Below are 22,454 nucleotides of genomic sequence, written 5' to 3' on the forward strand. Positions count from 1 at the left end.
GTAGTGAAGAAGAAATAGAATCCTTCTCTAAGGGCAGCCCATTTAAGTTTTTACTTTATGTCACCCACTTTGATTTCAGAGCACTGTTTCGGCAATCAATGAAAATAATAATTTTTTTAAGCCTGGCGAAAAAAGACTAGGTACTCGCACATCTGTGACAGATAAGTGGAGGAAGGCGTGACTTTTGGCGCCCGAACAAATACAAAAAATGTTAAGCGTTCTAAGGTCCTTTGAATGGAACACTGACATATTTTTACGGGAGTACGTTCGGACAATTTAATTGTTGGCCTTCTGATCGCCGGACGCAGCTCCGTGTACCTATTTCTATAGCAGAATCCATTTAAAACTCGAAAAACGTGCTTTCGGAATTTTTGTGTGAGGACTTTGCCAGCTTCGGCACAATTGAGTTGAGCTTTATTTTCTTCTTCTTATTTGGTACTAAGACCTTTCGTCGGTTTGGGTCGAGACCGACGTTGCCAGATTTTTTTATTCAAACAACTGTGAATTGTCAGGTAAAAAACCACAATAACCGATAGGACTTTCGGAAAAGTAAGGTATTTCAACCGTATCATTGAAATGCAGCTAACACAATTTTACTCAAAGAAGAAAACGCTGCCCCTTTTTCTTTTAAAACTTACCTCCAAAATAACCGGAAGAGATATATTAATTTATTCGTTAAAGTCTGAAGTTAAAAGACTCTAATATGTGGTGCTAGGACGTATTAAAAACAAAACTGTTTGCTTGCCTACAAAACGGTAATTTCCAGTTAAAACTGTGATAATGGCAACATTGGTTGGGACTAAAATCCTAGCCTATGCTTTGTGCGATTGCATCAGTTAAACAGTAGTTTCGGAAGCCCCCTCAGCCTACTCATATTTGTTCCACATCTTCCAAGTTTCTAAGCCAATCAATATGAAGTACATGGTGGGAAATTTCTGGATCGCGATTTTTGTTCTTCCAAAAAAAGGCTCTGTTTCTCATCTGCCTCCTAAGTCCAGTGTGGCATCTGTTGGCAAGTGAGCCCATAGTGCCGACTGATTGAAGTTTTGATAAGAGCAATCCGTCTAAATTATTTATGTTCTTTTTAGGTAACTTCATTACCACAAACGCTTCAGCATACTTTAGTAGACAATTGTGCTCGCCAAATATAAGTAAAACTATAATTGGGATTTTTGTTAAAAGTTAATATGAGAGTACAGTGAAACCCGCTTAAGTACCTCCCCGCTTAAGTGCATTACCCGCTTAAGTAACCAACATTTTTGGACACCGTGAATTTTTTAATACAATCTGAAGAAAATCCACTTTTGAGAAAAAAGTTTAAAATTATGATGAATATTTTTTTTAAGTGTTCTACAAAACCTTAAGCCTAGGTTTATATGGTATTTGTTAGGGAATGAACTATATTTTAATAGATTGGAATATCTCAAAAATTAAAAAAATAAACATACATAAGTGGCAAACAATATCAATTTGAATTTGGTACAAAATGGTATTTCCAAGTTAGACTTTTTAAACAATTTAATTCTTGTAAAAATTACATACTATTGCACTGTATATTTTTTTAAATAAAGTTTTTCTTTATTAAAATATTTTTGAATTAGGGACATTTAAAATACCTTCCATTTGACACCCATATTATGATGTCTTAATGAATAATTTCGAATAGGTGGCAACCTTATATGAGTCTTCTCGGAGATAATGCCTATTAAATTAATCTTAAAAATCAAAACATTATCTGTGAACAAAATTTCATCAAAATCGTTAGAGTCGTTTCCGAGAACCCTAGGGATATATATATATATAAGAATTGCTCGTTTAATGTAATAAGATATGAAAATAAAATTATATTTGTCAAACCATTACTAGAACTTTTATTAAAGAATTTTGTAAACTCAAACAAAAAGTGTTATTATATCCAAAAAACGTCACAATTATTCTACAATAAAAATGTGATCACCACAGTGCAGTTTGGCAACAGTCACTGCAATAAAAAATGAGAAAAAGTAACGCAACTTACTCGTATCACTCCCTCTCCATTGAGCTGACCAATGAGTGAGTTTACCAACGAACGGCGACTGAGCGGCGGCTAAGAGCTGAATAGCCAGTTACATTTAAAGCGCTTTCTAACAGATTGTGACTCAAATACTCAGTGAGCGCTCTATGCCCGCTCCATTTATCATGCGTGGCGGCGGCGCACGCGCTTTTCAAACCACACGCCAACCGCCGCCGCCGCTGACAAGCATCCGCGCTCAGCAATCAAAGAGCGTATAGATTTTTTAGAGCATTTTTTGTATATTTAAAGGTTTATTAGTGTAACAGTTGGGCTACCTTTTGGCTACTTTGGGCCACCATCGCGAGTTTTGTTACTCTCTTTGGCCGGTTTCACTAAATGAGCATGGTTCACATAAAACTTACCTCAATTCAGCTACACAAAACCAATTTGTGAGTGCAGCAGCTGGCTTTTGCAAGCCATGGTAAGCCAAGATCGCTGCAAAAAATTACTCTTCTGCACATTTGTTCCACTTGCACGCCAGCTACTGCCAGCCACCAATGGGCAAACAAAAAAAAAAAAAACAAGCTGCCAATTGCTAACCAACACCAAGTACCAGTGTAAACAACCAATGAAACATACAAACATATAAGCTGGTACATACATACATATAAACATATCAAGCAGTGTGCTGCACCGTTTCGACTCTTGGCCGACTAACTTGCCTTCAACGTGTGCGCTGTTGTTGTTGCTTGTGGTTGTTGTCGCTTGCGTTTTGGGGGCTGTTGTAAGCGATTTTTGGCCACTGCTAAATCACCGAAGTTGCTTTCGTCTGCAGTCATTTGCTTAAAGTTAGTGAACGTGCTAATATCGTGTGCGTCCTGTTGTATCGCTGCTGTTGCCGTTGTGCCGACGAGTTGATTGTGCTTTGATATTTGTGGTACGAGTTTAGTTCATAAAAAAATAATACATACAATTGCTTTAAATTTTCTTTGTTTGCCTCATATATGTACATATGTATATAGTAGATATAGTACTAAGTAACTTTTATTGAAATATTTCGCCAAAAAAAGTGTTATTAATTACTTTATGTGGTTGCTTAAGTTTTCGGGATAGTTTTGGGGAGCAATGCGAGTTTGCTTATTTTTGGTAAACATTTTTTTTTTTTTTTACTTTTGCAATACTGTCGCTTGGGCGTAGCTAGTGAATGTAGTGATAGTAAAAACTAATTATTTAATTACGATATTTTGCAGCAGCTGAGTTTTTGTTAACAATGGCGAAGCTAAGATAAATTTTAGAGTGGTGTGTAGTTTGATCAAGTGTTTTATATGTACATATGTATTACACAGTTGGGCAACGAATGTGCAGAGAAATTTAGAGAGAGAGAGAAATGTGTGTAGAAAAACTGGAGCATCAATCTGAGTGCTACTTATGAGTGGATTTTTATGAAGGATAACCAAATCTTGGATTTACAACGAAGTTCCCTATAAAAATTAAACGAAAAGAAGAAAAAGCCACACATACTATATCGACACCTGAGTGGAAGATCAACCTATTTCGGTAGCTAGTTCTAAAACACCCTATCTAATAAATCTTTCAAGAACGCCCTAATTCAGAATTTTGTTGAAAAACACCCCAGCTCAGAATTTGCCCTATTCAGAATTCGGTTCAAAAACGCCCTATATCAAATGAAAATGTACTGAAAATGTGCTGAGATGGGGCGTTCTTGAAAAGTTTTCTGAGATAGGGCTTTTTCGAAGTGGCTGCCGAGTTAGGTGGGTCTTCTACTCAGGTTTAGAACTTCTTCCCAGTTGGCGGTGAAGATGAAAGCTCAAAAATATTTCGTCAACATTTTTGTTTAATATTTCTTTTTGTTTTTATTGGAATATCTAACTAAAATAATCGATTTGTAATGTTTTAAACATTTTAGCAACATACATATGTAAGTTATGACGTTACCTTTTCTACAACAAATGTTAGCTTTTCATTGCCCTGTCCTTTGCATTTGTGCGTAGAGTTCACTGTGAAGGTAAAATTTTTCGGTAGAAAAGAAATTGCCATTCGATTTATGACAGATTTCTTAACCCTTTCAGTACAAGCGTCTAATATATTGGACACAATTTTTTTGTGCTTAAAGCTCTTTTTTCCCAAATAAGAGCTTTTGTTGTTTAAGCACAAAAAAAGTTTGTTTGAGAATATTATATCATTTTTCTTTTAATCGCATTTTCTGGATGCAGTTGACCGTGCTTTTTTTAACAAAAGTGAAAAGTGTCACAAAACTTGATGGTAAGCAATCTATCTGAACGAGTTTACTATTTTTAGGTGGAATTGAGATTCTAACCCATTTTAAATATATTGCGTGAAAGATAGAGTTGTCAAACTATCGATGGCACTGTCGATAGTATCGATAGTTTACATTTTTTTAGACTATCAATACTCATTGACAGTTTTTTCTTATACTATCAAAAATATCGATAGTTTAGTAGGACTATCGATCATCTCTACCAATTATTTTGAAATTATTTGAATTTTTTAATTTGAATTGAAATCTTTGTTTTTAGTGTGATGCCGACGTCATATTCCAATATGCGCGCATTTAGGCCAAACTATATACATATGTTAATCGTAAATCCTGTTTTGTTTGTATAACTTGTGTTCGTTTTTGAACTTTCTAAAAAGATAAGTATTTTGGCCAAGCATTTACTTAATTTCGAATGATTATAACTTTTATAAGATAATATTTATTTCACTATGATCCTGTAAAAACAAAGCAACCGAACTGATTTAGCGCTATCGATAGTGCTATCGATAGTTTTGTTTTTTTCGAGACTATCGTGAATATTGATAGTTTTTCTGAAAACTATCAAAACTATCGATGGTGTGACTATCGATAGTTTGACACCTCTAGTGAAAGAAAAAGAAATAAAAATTTTGATCATATAACGGTAAAAGTCAAAGTTTTATAAAATTTTTGATTGTATTTTTGAAATTAATGATCCAAAGTTAGCCGGCGTACAGACTTTTAGCTTCAACGGTTGATATTTGTACTCAAACGGGTTAATTACAGTTTAAAGTTTCAGCAAAGTATTTCAAAGTAAGCGAAATTGTCTTTGAATTAAAATTTGACTTAATAATAGTTAGCTTTGCACGCTTCTCGAGTTTTTGCTGAGTTTCACTGCAGGCTGGCTTTAATTAGTCTTTTTCAGGTGGCATTGAGCCGAAATATATTTTAGATGCAATATTTCTTTTCTCCTTCCCCAGTAAAAAAATACGAAATTTATTTGAGCTCAATTCAGTGGTTTTCGCGTATATTGTGACTGCATTCAATGGACACACACGGAACTTAGCTTTTTTGCGTTGATCGCTCACTAAGAATAGCAAATTAATTTAAACGGAACCTTATTTTAAACTTACGTACTTTGAACGATAACTTGGAATTGCAGTCATAAAAATTTTAATGATAGCCGTAAGGTAATTGTAATTGCTTTCAGCATAAATTTTTAGTGCGAACTAAGAATCTGAATGCAAATTCAGGTTAAGAAATATGTTCATTATTAGTAGTACACATGTATGCTAGCATCAATCAGTAATGGGCGTATGTAAATAATTTTGTATTTAAAGTACCTGTTTGGGTTCGAAAGAGCCGAATTATTTATGTAAACTAGTGAGCCCGCATGTCGATAAAACGCAAAAAATTTTAATTGAAAAACCTAGCAACAATTCCAAATATTAACCAGAATCATAAGCGATCCGAGCGCTATATTTCATCTAAGCCGTTTCTAAGTGAAAAGGGGGGTGGCATTGTCCACGCTTTAATATCAACAAATTTCAAATCACCATCAAACCATAAAAAAGTTCCAACTTCAAAAAATAAAACCTTATCGCACATCTACATCACCTTGGTGTTGACTTTGACCCCTCATATTTGAAATTCGAAAGAACCGTGCAAATGATTTTCACAAAAAATTATTCTTGTGTTAAATATATAATTGTTAGATCGGTAAAATTTTTCGAAAAGGTGGCAAGCCTAATCAAAGATATTGTCTTTGCTATTTAAGCAGATGGCAACCCTCTTCAAATATTATAAATGCTCAAACTAAATATTTCTTAACACACTTTCGTTATATAACTTGTATAGAAGTTAATTAAATTCTACTTCTCAAACAGGTGGCAACCCTCTTCTAAAGTATTCTAAAGCTAAAACCTTTCTTAATTGCCTTCGCCTGACATTGTGAATGTGAATTGTGAATTTAATTGGATTTAATTCTTTAACATGTGGAAGCCCCTTATATAGTTCCGAAATAAAGCCTTTTTTTCAAACCCATTTCGATTAGAAACCAAATATTTAAAATTCATAAAACTTTTTAAATAATTCGAAATTTTAAAGAGTTGCTAACCCTATTCACTTAAAAAATATTTTTAGTGGTCAAACTAAACTTTCTCGTTTAACACCAATATTTTAATAATTAATATACTTTGTGTATAAGTTAATAAATTCGACATTTCATACCTTTTTCAAAATATTTTCGAAGCAAAATCACCTTCAATCTCTTTCGCCTGATACCCGAATTGTGATACATATTAAAATTACCTAATACGTTAATATAATTTGAAATGAAAATTTTAAACAGGTGGCAACCGTCATAAATACATTTCAGAAATCAAACCCATTTCCAATGATAATTTTTTTTTAATAAATCAACCAACTTATCAAATAGTTGAAGCTTCAATTAATTTGCATATAAGTTAACTGACTTCGACTTTTCAAACAGGTGGCAACCCTATTTCAACATGTCAAAAATATCCTTAGTGTTAAAGCTAAAGATTTCTTAACACTCATTTATTTGACATATTTTAATAAAAGATAACTGAATTTTACTTTTCAAATAGGTGGCAACCCTTTTCAAAATATTTACAACTTCACTTATTCCCATACATACAATATGGAACGGTTCCTAATCTTTGCTGATCTCTGATCATCTAAGGCATGAAAGAAACGAGTGCCATGAGTTCTTCCTCTACGCCCAATTAGAGCTGGGCAATGGCGGAGCAGCGGACGTTGGATGATCTTCGGCTATTGTTCAACCAATACTACTGCTGCTAGTCGTTTCGGTCTAGCAGCTTGTATAACTCGCAGTTGTTATGCGGATGCTTTGGCTCCTCAGACTTACTTAGTAGAAAATTTGAGCATTCATAGATGGCACAGGGGTTTTGGAAATTTGACAAGTGGGTTTTATTTGGAATTTTTTACTGCAATTCGTATAAATTTTTAATTTCAAACAAGTTTTACATTTTTGCAGAGAAATACCAAGTGATACACTGATATCTGTATCCAAACTCGTCAGTATAAAGCATCGCTTGATGTCACAAAGACCAGTAACCCAGACAGCATACAAATATATTTATAAGCCCTAATAACCGTCAAAAAGACGTAACGATATTTTTTTTTCAAAATTGGATTTTTAATGCTGAAAGGCGTCTAGATGCTCTAGGAACATTTCTACATCGAAAAGAAAATTTTGAAAAGAGATATGTCGCTTACGTCTTTTTGGCGGTTAGGGCTCGATATGTTAGATGACTATTTGGGAAATCGAAGTTCATCGAAATTTTACGGAAATACCGCAGTTATCTTTTATTGATTCTTCTTTCTCATTTTACTTAATATTTTTTTGGCAGATATTCTACTTTGACCCTCATGGCTTCATGTATGGTTTTTGTTATAGACTGACCTCTTTTTCTAAAAAAAATATTTAAATTAAATAATAGAAAATTAAATGGTCGAAACTGGCCAATATGTGGGGGTCATATAGTTATGATGCGTTTACACCTAATACATATATACATATCTACATATATAAAAAATTAGTTCAATATACTTATAAGCCATATGCACACTAGAGCGGAGTAATTTGGTTGGAGCAAAATTTTTAAATAAAGTGTATAGCAAATTCAACTTCTACGTTCGATTCTAAGCAAAAATGGCGAATAAACTAATTACCCAAAATGACGTTTTACTCTCCCATTTTTTAAAAGAACAAGTAATTTTTAGCAAAAAATCGATTTCAATTCTTATATAAAAAAAAAAAATGTTTATATATATCTCATGACCCGATGATCGGACTTAAACCAGTTTCGTATGGGACCACCTCTGAGACACTACTTTTCGGATGCAAAACGAATTATCTATCGAAATCGGTTGACGTGTTGCAAAGTTATGCGGTAACTCACATAAAAAAAAATATATATATTCCGACGAACTGATAACCTCCTCCTTTTTTGGAAGTCGGTTAAAAAATACTAATCATATTGTATGAAGAAAATACAAAATTTTGTAAATGAATAAGTGATTTTTAAATATATATTCCGATGAATTGATAACCTTTCTCATTTTTGTGAAGTCGGTTAAAATTTAATTTCATTCAAAAAAATTATAGTACACTGATTTTTCTTTTAAAAATTGGGAGGGTCAAACGTCATTTTCGATATATAGTTTGTTCACCATATTTGCTTAGAATCGAACGAAGAATTCGTGTAAGCCATACACTTTTTTCGAAATTAAATTACTCCGCCCTAATGTAACTACACATTAACATTTTTGAAGTATTATAAAAAAATTGTTTCTTTTTTTCTTTCAGACCTTCTCCACCCGCTACGTACACAGCAACGACAAGATAAAAAGATAATTCCACAATCTGCAATATCCTAAAATCACAAAACAAAAAACATAAATAACAAAAAAATGCAGCCATTGCGATGCAGTTTAAGTATTCTCCTTGCGCTTGGTATGTGTCAGCTGTGTCTGGCGGTGCCTGCCTTGCGTGTCAAACGTCAACCAGATGACCTGCTCTCACTCGAAGCCGAGAGTGCGGCTGCAACCAACAGCGATTTGAATCCCATCAATGCAGAGGTAAAATGCGAAAAAATTGCAAAAAAAAAACACAGTCGTTTGACTAAGAAGTCAATACTCGTAAGAGGAAAATGCTCTTAAGTAATTCGTTATGCATCATTAACATGCAACAAACTTGCCTCGTGCTCGAACGCAGCGTGCAACAATAGCAACAGTTTGAAACTTGTTTTTCGATTTTCTTTTTTGCTTTTTATGACTTTATTTTGATTGATTTTTATTTTTTTTTTGTATGTATGCCAGAGTTTTTGTTTTTTTTTTTGGCTGGATGGGTTTTAGGCGTAGTTGCTTTGTTGGCGGTTATTTGGGCAAATGTGTCAGTGTTGTTGGTGTTTTTGCTGCTTTTGTTGCATGGTAAAATAAGGAAATGTTTGATTTACTGGAGTCTGTATAAATTTTGTTTAAGCATACAATCGATGTATGTATGTATGTATGTAGCAAACTCAATGTTCATTCGGCAATAATTTGCACTGCAGGAAGCAAATATTTTTTTAATTTGCATTGTTATAGCGCTTGGATTGCTGCTGTTCATTTGGATATGGTGTTTTTGTTAAAAGACTTTGTGAAAAGTATCCGAACGCCAATCAATTTGTTTCTTTCACTTTTCTGCTAAATTCAATAACTATTAACTCTTTGCTATAAAAAGCGATTGTTATTTTTTCCAATAGTAATTTTTGTGCACTGGATTTGTGTTAAAGTGTATGAAAGTAGGAAGTTACGGTTAGAGAGAGGATATGGAGAGCTTATATTCAATACCCGATCTCTGCACTTTTCCCAAAAATGATATGCTGATATAAAAATCCACCTAAGACTTTACTGTCATTGGTGATATTAAGAATTTACTGTTAAATTGCAGATGTCAAAATTAACATCAGTGATGACGGGTAAGTCCCAGATGGGTTATAACATCACAAAGTAGTTTTTGTGAGAATTGCAGATAGAGAGCATTGAATATAAGCCCTCGATTGGGAGAAGTCTGTTTCGAATCATTTCTCTGTAGTAAATTCTGGACCTTCAATATAAGTAAAAACAGTTTGGTAAAATCATACTTGAAACAAATGAGGGTGACTTAAAATATCTATTTGATTTTGATGGGGTCTCATCAGTGGTTTACAAACTTTGGTGGGTGGACGTACATTAAGAGATGAAGTTATTGCATCTGTTTCTGTTGTCGAAGTAGATAGAACCATTCCTAGTAGCGAAGTTATTGACTCAGGCGCTACAGCTGCAGATTCAACTGTCGAAATTTGTTTTGGTGGAGCTACTGTTGCTGATAAGATATCACTAAGGACCATTTTTGCCATATCAGGTTAACACTAATTCGCCGTTAAACATCGTTATCGACGAAACCCCCCCTTTCTTAGAATATTGAGTCGGTACCATCGACAACCATGTAAACGGACGATTACTGTTAAATAGAGAGGGGTTAAAATGATCCTAAGGGACTGTTAAAGATACCGGTGCTTTGACTACCTGTCAAATTTGTCGCTCCCATGCATATAGCAGGCAATCGATAAAAAGTCGATAAAGCAGACCGGTCGTAAATTTTTAGCAGGCTGTCGACAAAACGGCCCTAAGTGTGCTAATGTTCAATGATAGCGTAGCTCCGTTGCTCAAATTGCTACTCTTTATTTGACTTAAAACTTCTGCGCTCATTTCGTCTTCGTCAGAAGATATCTGATCAACTACATAAATACTGTGAGGGTCGGTGGTTCAATGTACGGTTACCATAAATCGGAGGTAAAAGCGCCGACTGCTTTATCGATCACATGTTATATGCGTGATTTCGAAAACGTCGTTAATGATGTTTAGTTAGGTAGTTAGTGATAACCAGACATTGAACAATCTGCACTCACAGTATTTATATATTGTTGACCAGATATCACCTAACGAAGACGAAATGAGCACATAGGTTTAAGGTGAAATTAAGAGCAGCAGACCGGCTACCATGTCGTCATCATCTTCGTACTCAGATCCATCATCAGCCAAAAAATTTAAGTTAATAAATGGCTCGACTTCTTCATCAACCATTGAATACAGAAGGAAACTGCTTTCCTTTTATCTTCCTGAGTGAACTCAAGTGGATTTACAGCGCACTATTTTATCTTCTTTTTGTGGTCTATGCTCTTCCATTTTCCAAAAAATAATAGTAATACAGTAATAATGCTAAGCCACTAAGTAATAATAATACTTAAGTAAAAAATATACTTTTACAATTTAAAAGGCAAGAAATAGGGATCGATACAGAACATTAGTGTTATCCAATTTTACAATGAAAATTTTGTTTGCCTTACCTGGGCAAGACTGTGCAGGGTAGGTCTTCACTATATATATAAAATCACCTAAAATTTATTCTCCATGACTGAAACAGAGAAGAAACATCATAGCAAATAGTATTATCACTTACATTATCATTTATTTTTGTAATTTGTAAAGTAACAAATTTTCTAAATAAATTATGCTCCACTTTTCACTCTGTGCCTCACTTTCAGCAGCGCAGTTTTCCTCGATCATTTCATTTACTGTAAAGAGTTATTGCAAACATCGATTGTAAGTTAATTTGCTTTGGTGGTTAGTAGGGTATTCGATTATTCGCCTTTTTCCCAAAACCGGGTTTCGAGTTATTCGAAAAATTGCAATTAGAAAAAACTGGGTGCCAATTTTTGAAATCAAGAAAACACCGGATAAACCCGTTTTATTTGACATAATTTTCATACAGTGAAAAGGCTTATTTTGATATGAAGTCATGACTACAAAATTACAGTTAAGCTATAACAGTAAAGTTAGCTTACATTTAGAAAAAAACAAAGCAAAATAAGTCTTTTTTGTAGATCAGAAGTAAAAAAAAAATCAGCTTGGTCTTATTTTAACTGATTTTTTTTTAATACTTTATCCATTTTTTGTTTGTTTGTTTTGAGTTGTGCTCTTGCCGCCGTAGCCGAGCACTTAGAGGTTCCTACTGCCACTCCGGAGCTCCATATTCAATTTCTGGCCACAGAAACATCACAAAAAGTTTTTTCAAATAACGGTCGCCTTCAAAATTTCGAAAAACACAAAACTTTTATTGAGAGGTCAAAATTTGCGTGAAATGACAAAAACAGGGTTGTTAGATAAAAAGTCCGGTTTATTCGTTATTTGTAAAATCAAGATTTCAAAAAAAGCCGCCTATAGATATAAAAAAAAAATTGGGAAAACCCGTTTAAAAAAAACCGAGTCAACAACCCTGGTAGTTAGTGATTATTGCAGTTTTCGTACTTCTGTAAATTAGCGTTATATGAAGATTATTTTTTGATTTCAAAGAGGCCATTTTTTATAAAAAAATATTTTGAAAAAACAACAACAGTTTATATAGCTGTTCGGGAATCGCCACATATCCTCACTAGACTTCTTCCTCGAGTTCACTGGAAGTCGATGCAGCGACTCCAGCTTACAAAGCCAGTGGTCTATCCGCTAAACTAAGTTCGCCTTTTAACTGTTGTTGCCTTTTGCCACTTTTTCACATATCAACCCAACCACAATTAAAAGCCAACTTCTCTGCTGCTATTTAGACTTGATGAAGTGGTTATTGATTTTTTTTTAACAGATTTTAGGACTTTTGGTTCATCATTTTATTTTTAATTTTTTCCGGATTTATCGAGAATGTTTTAGAGACTTTCCCCGATTTTTTTTAAATAAAATTTGGCGACTTTTTTGAATCTTCCGTTTTTCGGAACTGTTATTGACTTTTTGAGATATTTTATAGACTTTTCGTGATTTTGTTTATGCAATATTTTAGGAAAAACTTTTGTTGAAGCTTACACGAATACATGTGCATACATTCAAAACATAATTTAAATACATACTATTTAATAAAAAACGTATCGCCTATCTAATAAAAATATTTCTTGAGTCATATTTATTTCATAAACATTTTAATATTTCCCAAAATCTAAATTTTTTGGCATGCTCCTAAGGTATTCGATTTTACCTAACTGTTCACATGAAAGTCACGTACTAACATACCTTTGTGTGGTCAAATACATACATCATACCTACTATGCACATTCCACTGTAAAGTAAATCATTGAATCACACATGAAAATCAATCATAAAAGTCATTAACACTTGTTGGACAAACACACATACATACAAACATACATGTAAGGCAATAACAATCAAAATAAATATACGCTAATCAAATATACATACATACATATGTATGGCCAACCGAAAAGAGCAGAATAGAGTATGAAAATATGTTGTATAAAAACAACAAAAAAAAAACATAATAATGGGCACGCACGACCTTGACGGCTACCTAATATTAAAATAAAAATAAAGAAAAAATAAAAAAAGACAAAAGTAAAAATATGTGAAAAAACGACATGAATTCGAATTTAAATTTTTAATTTAGCATTGAAAAAACTAACATATTTCTCACACCAACTAATGAACTGGTAACAAAGCAGCTATAAAGTAAAGCAAATACTCGACGTTTGTGTGCTGAAGCGACCATCGCTGTCTGCAAATAGCGCAACCGCCACAAAAGCGACCTATGTCAACAAAACCGGAAAATGAAAGCGAAAAAGTAAGGAGCTATATAAAATGGAAAGTGCAACAAAGAGAGGCTTACATACATATGTCTATGCAAAAGAAGAGGAAGAGAGGCAAATGAGGAGTAGTTGTATGCGTCGAGTGAATGTGGTATCGCAAGAGCGAGTAACAAACTACCTGAAAAACAACTCAAACTCTTTTTGTAGGCGGTTTATAAACAAGTGATTACACAAATATTATAAAAGATATTATGCAATTTTTTTTGCGATGTCGCGCCGGCGCTATCACATACACACACGCACGCATATAAACACCTACACATGCGAGGAATCACATAAACGCTGGTCGCCAATTGTGGTTAAGTTTATTGAAAGTAAATATGCATGCGGCTAAACCAGATGACATCGAAACGATGTAGAAAATAAAAACCTAAAAAGTACTGGAATAATCGTGCCAAATAAAGGAGGGCAACTGTGAAAATTTGCAGATATTTAAATACCTTCATACTTATGCATTTTTTTTGTATTATTATTTGCATGGGTTTGCATTCATTTAGTCATATATAAACTTAATTGGTTTGTTTTCATGCAAATACCTACATGCCAGAATCAGTAAATTTTTTTTAAGCACTCGAATGTTTGTAGCTGTTGCGTATACGCACCGCAGTGCCCTTCATATTTTGGCCTAGCGTCATTTGCAGTGCATTCACTTTAGTCATATTCCTATGCATATTTTAAATTTCAAGTAATTGGGCAATAAGTGACCAATAATAAACATTCCACGCTATAAAGCCAACATTTATTCATAGCCGAAGCATTGATCGTTAAAGTCGAATGTAAGTGCTGAAAGCAAAGCCTAAGCAATAAAAACAAAATTACTCATCAGTCGTAGTTTAGCAACAATTAAAACTAGTTAAGTCTGTTTAAAAATTTTTGACATTCCCTTCTACACTTAATGAGTTTGCTTTGTGAGTGGCTGTTAAAAAAAAAAACACTATACATAAACCCACAATTAAACCACACACAGTTTAAGCGCTCTTTGGATTGCAGACATATTCAAGTGCCGTTTAGTGCGTAGCGGTATTCTTAGCATTCTTACAAAAAATTTGTTACTTATGCATAGTCACTAACTGTTGTATATTTGCATAATTGCCGAAGCGGAGTTGTAGTTTTGTGCTTTTGTTTTGGTTTGTTTTCTGCTTGAATTCCAATTAAGTTTTTTATGCTCACTGAATGTAAGTTTTAAGGTCATTTGTGATTTACTCGCCTAGGGCTGTGTTGTTGTATTTGTTGTAATGTTTCTAATGAAACTTCAGAACAAAATTTAAGCTTAATATGCTCCAAAAACTATTCGTAATGATTTCCGGTGAAAAACAGATTTAATTCCTTACTCTTTATAAACGTGTTTATTTTTTTTTTTGCCCGCCGGCGCGTAAGCTTTTGCGCCATAAATAAATAAAATAAACTAGTAATTTTTAGAAAAAAAAAACCGACTTCAACTCCCATATAAAAAATATATATATATGTATATATATATCTCATGATCCGCTGATCGGATCTTAACCAGATTAGTATGGGACCACCTCTGAGATACTACCTTTCCGATGCAAAAAGAATNAAAAAAAAAAAAAAAAAAAAAAAAAAAAATATTCCGACGAACTGATAACCTCCTAATTTTTTGGAAGTCGGTTAAAAAGAAAAATAAACATACGGACATGGCGAGAGATCTGAAGAGGTTGGCTTTCATTTGTAAGAAGCGTGGTCTGCTTTTCAACTGCTAGCCGAGCCCAATATTTAGTTGCTCTTTGCTTAATGCTTAAGTTGTGCTCAACCTCATATAGCCACATTAGTTTTGGAAGGATTCCAGATTTAGGCTTGGCGTCGCACAGTGTGAAAATCGAACTTTTTTCGTGAAAAATTCTAATATCTCGAGAACAAGAACAGGTAGTTTTGTTGGATAAAAAAGTTTCCTTCACCTTTCAAATGACCCTCAAAGAGGTAGAGTTTTAAATTTTTGTCACGAAAAAAGTTGCCTTTTTAATTGACAAAATATTATCTAGTGTCGTTTTAGGGATTGAAGCTCGTGTAGAATCTGGTCATACGAGCTACCACATCTTCGTCGCCACCTCGTTGTAGTAGAGTGGAAGGAAATGAGTGTCATCACTTTACACCTGTAACACCATTGTCACCATTTGAAAGCGTTGAGCGGTGTTCTCTCCACATCTTAAGTGTACTGTGAGCGAGGGGAGTTTTATCTTCGTCTCTGCAAAAACCAGCCCCTGCCTTGAAACCACTTGCATGCTATGTATGTTGTTTTCTGGTAAAATTTTTGGAAACCTTTTTTTCTTCCAGCATCTCAAGATCTTTGTACCACATATTTTTGACTAATTTCGTATATTCATCCCTTTTATTTCCTGTATAACTCAATTGTCGTAAAGAAGGCATAAACTACTCTAAACGCTTTAAATTTTTGGGTGCCGTGATAACCATAAATATTATTCCTTTTCATGAGCATACAACATATAACCATCCGAGAGTAAAGCAGGATTCTTCAAGTTGAAGGCCTGCCAACTTTACGTAAATCTTTCGCCCTTATCCAAATAGCGAAACTAATTTAGTGAAAAATTAAATAAAAATCAATTTTTGGACTATTCTGAGCATATTTTATATAGTTCTAGAGTTCCTGAGAAGGAAAAAGGAAGTTTTGCAAAATTACACAATCATTTTTTTTTTCAAATAAATACAAAAAGTTAAATATTTTAAAGGAAAAATATATAAATTCATACTGCTATAAGTAGCTTTTTAATAGTTCTAGATTTCCTGCGAAGAAACAAAAATCTTAAAAATTACGCTTAATAAACCTTTTTTTTAAATCGAAAAAGTGTAATATTTGAAAAAAAAAAATGTTTTGCAAAATTACGCCGAAGAAAATCCTTTTTTTTCTAAAAAGTCGAAAAAGTTGAATGTTCGAAAAAAAATTAAAACTGATCTGAGTAGATTTTCAATAGTTCTAGAGTTACTGAAAAGATAAGAAAAGCTCTGCAAAATTACGCGAAAAAACATATTTTAAAAAAGTTGAATGTTTGCAAAAAACAAAATCAAAATAAAAACTATTCTAAATAGCTTTGCAATAGTTCTGAAATAATTCCTGAAAGAAAAAAAGAAGTTTTGCAAAATTACGCCGAAAAAAAACTTTCCGAAGAAGTCAAATTTAAAAAAGAATGGTTTAAGTTATGTACACTGCCGGAACGAAGTATTGGCACAGCAATTTTTTCAGCAAACTTTCAACTTTTTAATCAGATTTTTTTGATTATTTTTTGAGTACGCAGATTTGTAGCCCCATCAACTTTATTACAGTAAAGTACAAGATTTAGATAGCTAGGACTTACCATTGATTTTAGAAATTTTTTTTCAGGCCGTCTCTTCCATAATTTTTTTTTTTCGAAAATACTTTACATGTAGAATATGCAAAACACCTTCAACCAAAAAAAAAAAAATTCTCAAAAATCAATGCGATTTTTGACTAACTTCGAACTGGCATTTTTTTACTATAATTTAATGGGCTGCAAAACTATACTCAAAAAAAATCTAAAAAAGCTAATTAAAAGTTGAAAATTTGGATGAATATTTGCTGAATTTTCGCGAGTTTTGCACAAAGTTTAGGAATTATATTTTTATATTTGTTGTTGTCGAATGAACGAAATTTTTATACAAAATTGCCCGAAAAATATTAGAATAAAATTATTTTGCATATATTGTGAAAAATTTGCTGTGCCAATACTTTGTTCCGGCAGTGTATATTTTTTCCAAAATTGGACTTTTTCGACTTTTTTGAAAAAACATTTTTTTTCGGCTTATTTTTTTTTAGGAACTCCAAATTCACACACACGTATTTTGATCCTCCTAACTGAATGCAATTGGTCTCATTCCCCGTCACTTTTTGAGCGTTTCACTGTGTAATATTTCTATTAACCCTTCAAGTTCAAGTTCAATGCCTTTATTGGAAATATTCACAATAAACTTAATTTATAATCGAAAAGTCTTTGTAATCGGTATTTGCAAATTACTAAAAGCTAGCATTCATAAAAAAAAATATTGTGGCACAGTGGGTTGGTCTCTGATTAAAATATGTTTAGTGGCATTTAAAATATTTAGGTATGACATTTGACTTGTTTTCTTAACAATTATGTTTTTGCTTTATTAGCAGTTTCATTCACATCTTACTGTTTTTTGTTGCTTATGCATTTATTAAAACTTAAACTGGGTCAAGTCGAACGCGAATGGCGCGCATTTGATTTGACATGAATCTAAGCTAAAAACACAAAAAGTTAGCTTAGTTTATAAAAAAGCGAATGAAATAAAAAATCGTATGTATTGATGTATTATATATTCATATATAACTACATATATGTATATATGTGTGTACATAAGTTGAATATATGTATACATATCAAAACATGCGAACAATCAAAACCTATATTTTTGTTTTTTTTTTTAATAAAAGCGAACTTGAAACCGGACTTTTCAATTGCTCTTCGAGGTAACACCTAGTGTNTTTGACTTGTTTTGTGAACAATTATGTTTTTGCTTTATTAGCAGTTTCATTCACATCTTACTGTTTTTTGTTGCTTATGCATTTATTAAAACTTAAACTGGGTCAAGTCGAACGCGAATGGCGCGCATTTGATTTGACATGAATCTAAGCGAAAAACACAAAAAGTTAGCTTAGTTTATAAAAAAGCGAATGAAATAAAAAATCGTATGTATTGATGTATTTTATATTCATATGTGTCTACATATATGTATATATGTATGTACATAAGTTGCATATATGTATGTATACATATTAAAACATGCGAACAATCAAAACCTATATTTTTGTTTTTTTTTTAATAAAAGCGAACTTGAAACCGGACTTTTCAATTGCTCTTGGAGGTAACACTTAGTGGGACATAGTCCAACAATAAATCGGTCAGCGAGGTAACCACTCAGTGATTTGGTCGCTTAACGGGTACTTCTTATCTATCAAAGCTTAAGAGCCAATGCTGGCTAGTTGATTTATAAGCAATTAACACGATTGAGACGAACTTTGAACTGAGCGCTTATTTCGAGTTAAAGCTTTGAAACTAACGAAAAGCAAATGCATACTAGATGCTTTTGTATGCAGCTTTGAATCATAATTACTAACATCACTTAGCGAAATATTTTTTAAGCGACTTTGCATTGATTAATACACATTACGCAAAAAAATTTGCAAAATTGCGCATCGACCTTAATCGTTTAATACTTGGCTGGGTCAATTTGTACTAGCTGTTGCATTTTTTAAAAACGTTTAGTTAATGAAAAGTAATTGCTGTGCCACTTGACGTTTTGTTCAAATTTCGTATAAGGATGTATATGTACTCGTATGTGTTTAGCGAATTTCGAAAAATCATTTTGCACTTTGGAGAATTTTTTATAAAATATGCACTTTTAATGCACTGCAAAAAAAAACACGCATGTGAGTTCGATGCAATGCAACTTATATTTTTAACCTAATTTTTTTTTTTAGATTCATCAAAAATAATTCAGCTAATATTTTTATTACCAATTTGCAGGCAGTTTCAGGTGATGAACTTGAGCGCAACAAAAGAAAATTACCCGAAGCAACGTTCGAGGCGAAAAACGCTGTGCTGGGATTCGTGTTTGGTGTAAGCTTTTCTTTCAAAACAAAATATTTATATTAATAGCTTTGAATAACGTAAAACTGTTAAAACTCTTTGTTTTTTTACGCATAGAAAATCGACAACTTCCTCGACACGAAAACGCGCGTCATCGAGCAACTGGATCGCGCCAATCATCGAGAAGAACAAGCAGTGGGACATTAGGCCGCCAGTACCAATAAATGATTTGCAAACTCTCGTCACCGCCGTTGTTTCGCCTAAGATTCGTGCACTTGGCAATATTGCGAAGACCTGACCACTGGCGTATTGACCACCATAACCGCCTTCAGCGGCTCATCATCAGGCAATGGCAGTGCGAATCCAAATGCTGGCTTAGGTAACTATTGTTTCGAAATTCCTGGGCTTCTCTGGACCCATACTGCAAGGATCCGCAGCTGGTCCGGCTGGTGGTGGCACAACACCAGCGCCAGATACCGATGAAGCGGGCTATTAAGCGGAAGAAGGGCTGCAAGAGGTTGCTGTGATGTTAATTACACATATACATATACAAACGCAAAATGTTGTTAGATGCGCGCCACCCACTATCCAAAATATATCTACCCATATTCACATACATACATACGTACATATTTGAGAAGGTACTTTCATCGAAGAACACATGCATTAACATAGATACATACATACATATGCACATGTACAAAGAGGCATGACACGCGCGTACACGTACCCCCCAAACAATGTCGGAATTTGACACATTTTCCAAAATAAAAGCTAAAAAATCGCGAAATTTCACACATTTAGCTTAACTGAGAGATAATATTTTTTGAAAAAAATATGTAGATAGATGTATAATTTTATACAAAAAAAAATGTTACCACTTTACTACTATGCAACATGTTTGTACTATTTTCTGCTCGAGATGACAATTTGTTTTATTCTTTTATGTACTTTTATTTCTTGGTATTTGTAAATAAAATATTTACTAAGCTAAACTCAGAAGTAAATCTATTTTTATAATGTAAACTGAAAAATTGTATGCATATTTTGCAATAACGAATCTTCTATATGCAAATTGTTATTTGTTTTATGTTTAGTTCAAATATTTTTTATATAACTCATTGCACTCGATTTTAAAATTATATCATTAACTTGTGTAAATATTGTACAGGACTTGAATAAATCATTCGATATACGATTTGGTTTTCAGAAGGATGTTGTTCTTATTAATAATCGAATGTAGTGTGGCGTAGTTTACTCCTAATCCTATCACCACCTGCTTTTCAAAAGTTTTTCATGTTTCCACGCATTTCAAGTTGTATATTCTCCAATGAAACTGAGAGCAACTGATTTGCATTTTTTCATGAAGTTCTTCACTAACTTATCACTTTTAATATTTTAATATTAATATTACTATTTTACAACAAATTATACGTACATTATTGTTTTTCCCTGGCGCCTTTTAGGAGATTTTATTTGAAGGACATTTTTTGAAGATACGAATTGTAGCCCTCCAAAGGTCCGCTTTGCCATTCAGCTCATTTCGGATGCTCTTCATGGGGAAAAATTTTGTTGGACCACTGTGTTCGTATGGAAAAGTAGCTTATGTCGGGAAGCTGGCTTTAGTATAATGCGGCATTCCCTTTATGATTGAAACGACAAGGATTTTTTTTTATTAGACTTACATATCTAATATGAAAATATTGACTTGCTAGTATCGGAACTATTTCTTGCACGTTTATTTTCCAAAAGTTCTTCAACGGCTAGGCGAAAGTGAGTCATTCGCAATCGTATGCTGCGAATGCCGCATTATACTAAAGCCAGCCTTTCGAAATAAGCTACTGTTCTATATGAACATAGATATGTTTCGAAAAAAGTTTAATATGTTAATAAAAATGTAAAACAAAAGTTTTTATTAAAGAAAAATAATAGAATTGGAAGTGGAAACTTTATCCACCACAAAAAAAAACTAANAAATAATTTTTATTAAAGAAAAATAATATACTTGGAAGTGGAAAACTTTACCCACCACAAAAAAAAACTAAGTAGGATGTGGTGGAAACAAATTCTTTTGGAATTTGACTTTCACGAATGGATACTATCATTTACGCATAGTGTGCTGGAGGCCCGAAAATTGCTGTGCCCCTGAGTTAGACATATTTTGACCATACTTGTTTTCAAGATGGCTGCCTACCTAAAACTCCTTGGTCCCGTAAATCAAACTTAACATTCCGTGCGACTCGCCACCCAGTATTCAAGACGAATACAAACTTACATCAACTTTTCATATCAGCCAACACGGTATAGTATGCCCTTTTATATAACGGAAATACAAGTTTAAAACTACAGTTCAAATCACTGATTAAAGGTTCAAAACCTTTATATATTATATTCATATAAATTGTATGGCTTGATTTTCAAGCAAATTACTTGCAAACTTACTCGAATTTTTGTTAGTAAGCCATACATTAATGGTAATGGAAGCCATCCGTGTACGTTTTTTTTTTATTAATTTGCACCTTGAAAATCTTCGACAGTATGAATTAATTCCACTCATTTCCCACTGTGCGGCGTGTGGAAATTTTAATACCATAGCTCAGTGTTTTATATAAGGGGAAAATTGGTCAAAATATGTCTAGATTTTCACAAAAAAAAGGAAGCCATTTTATCAATTTCAGAACAAAATTTCGTATAAAAAAGGGAGGTAGAGCAGAAGTGGAGGTGGGTCCATCTATTTGTATATATTTTCCAAGGCGGAATTTTTTCTAGATTGCAAAACCGTTTCCATTGGGTAAAGATTTGGTATCAAGAGTGAAAGCACAAACAAATTCTGGTTAAATGGGAAATCTAATTTCATATTTTATATGCAACATTGCGCTGAATTTAATAGTTTTTATGACATTTTTAATATTTTGTACTTTTAGTGCATTGAAAAAAATTTATAAATTAAGGAATTTAAATTTGTAGCTCATTTTGCAATCCGAGAGTAAGTGAGCCAGTTAAAATGTTCGCAAACTTTTTTTATTTTAGAGCGTGGTTACCCACGAACATGTACGTAGCGTAGCGTAGGAATAAGTGCGTAGAAAGTTAGCAAGTTTGCAATTGATAGAAACAGAGAGAGAGTAGCAACGTCTACATCACGGTCATGCGGTGGCGAGGTTTTGTTAACACGCAGATCCCATAGGCTGGCACGTTCTCCGTTTTTACGTCCGTGGGCAACTGCGCTTTTAAAATCATTGAAAATTTATAATTTGGATTAAATAAATAGTACATAATTATTTTTTTTTTCTGCGATTCAAACAACTACATCATTTTTCTTTTTTACTTTTATGTATTTTTAGAGCTATCAATTCTCACATCTACCAAAC

At 33.3% G+C, this 22,454-nt stretch overlaps 1 pseudogene; it reads left to right on the plus strand.

The window, feature by feature from the left end:
• The first annotated feature begins 2,822 nt into the window (after positions 1–2,822).
• On the plus strand, positions 2,823–19,938 carry LOC108371764 (uncharacterized; annotated as a pseudogene).
• Positions 19,939–22,454: the final 2,516 nt, after the last annotated feature.

Source organism: Rhagoletis zephyria, unplaced genomic scaffold (assembly GCF_001687245.7).
Source record: "Rhagoletis zephyria isolate East Lansing unplaced genomic scaffold, Rhagoletis_zephyria_1.1 Rzeph_scaffold_05209, whole genome shotgun sequence".
Taxonomy (NCBI): domain Eukaryota; kingdom Metazoa; phylum Arthropoda; class Insecta; order Diptera; family Tephritidae; genus Rhagoletis; species Rhagoletis zephyria.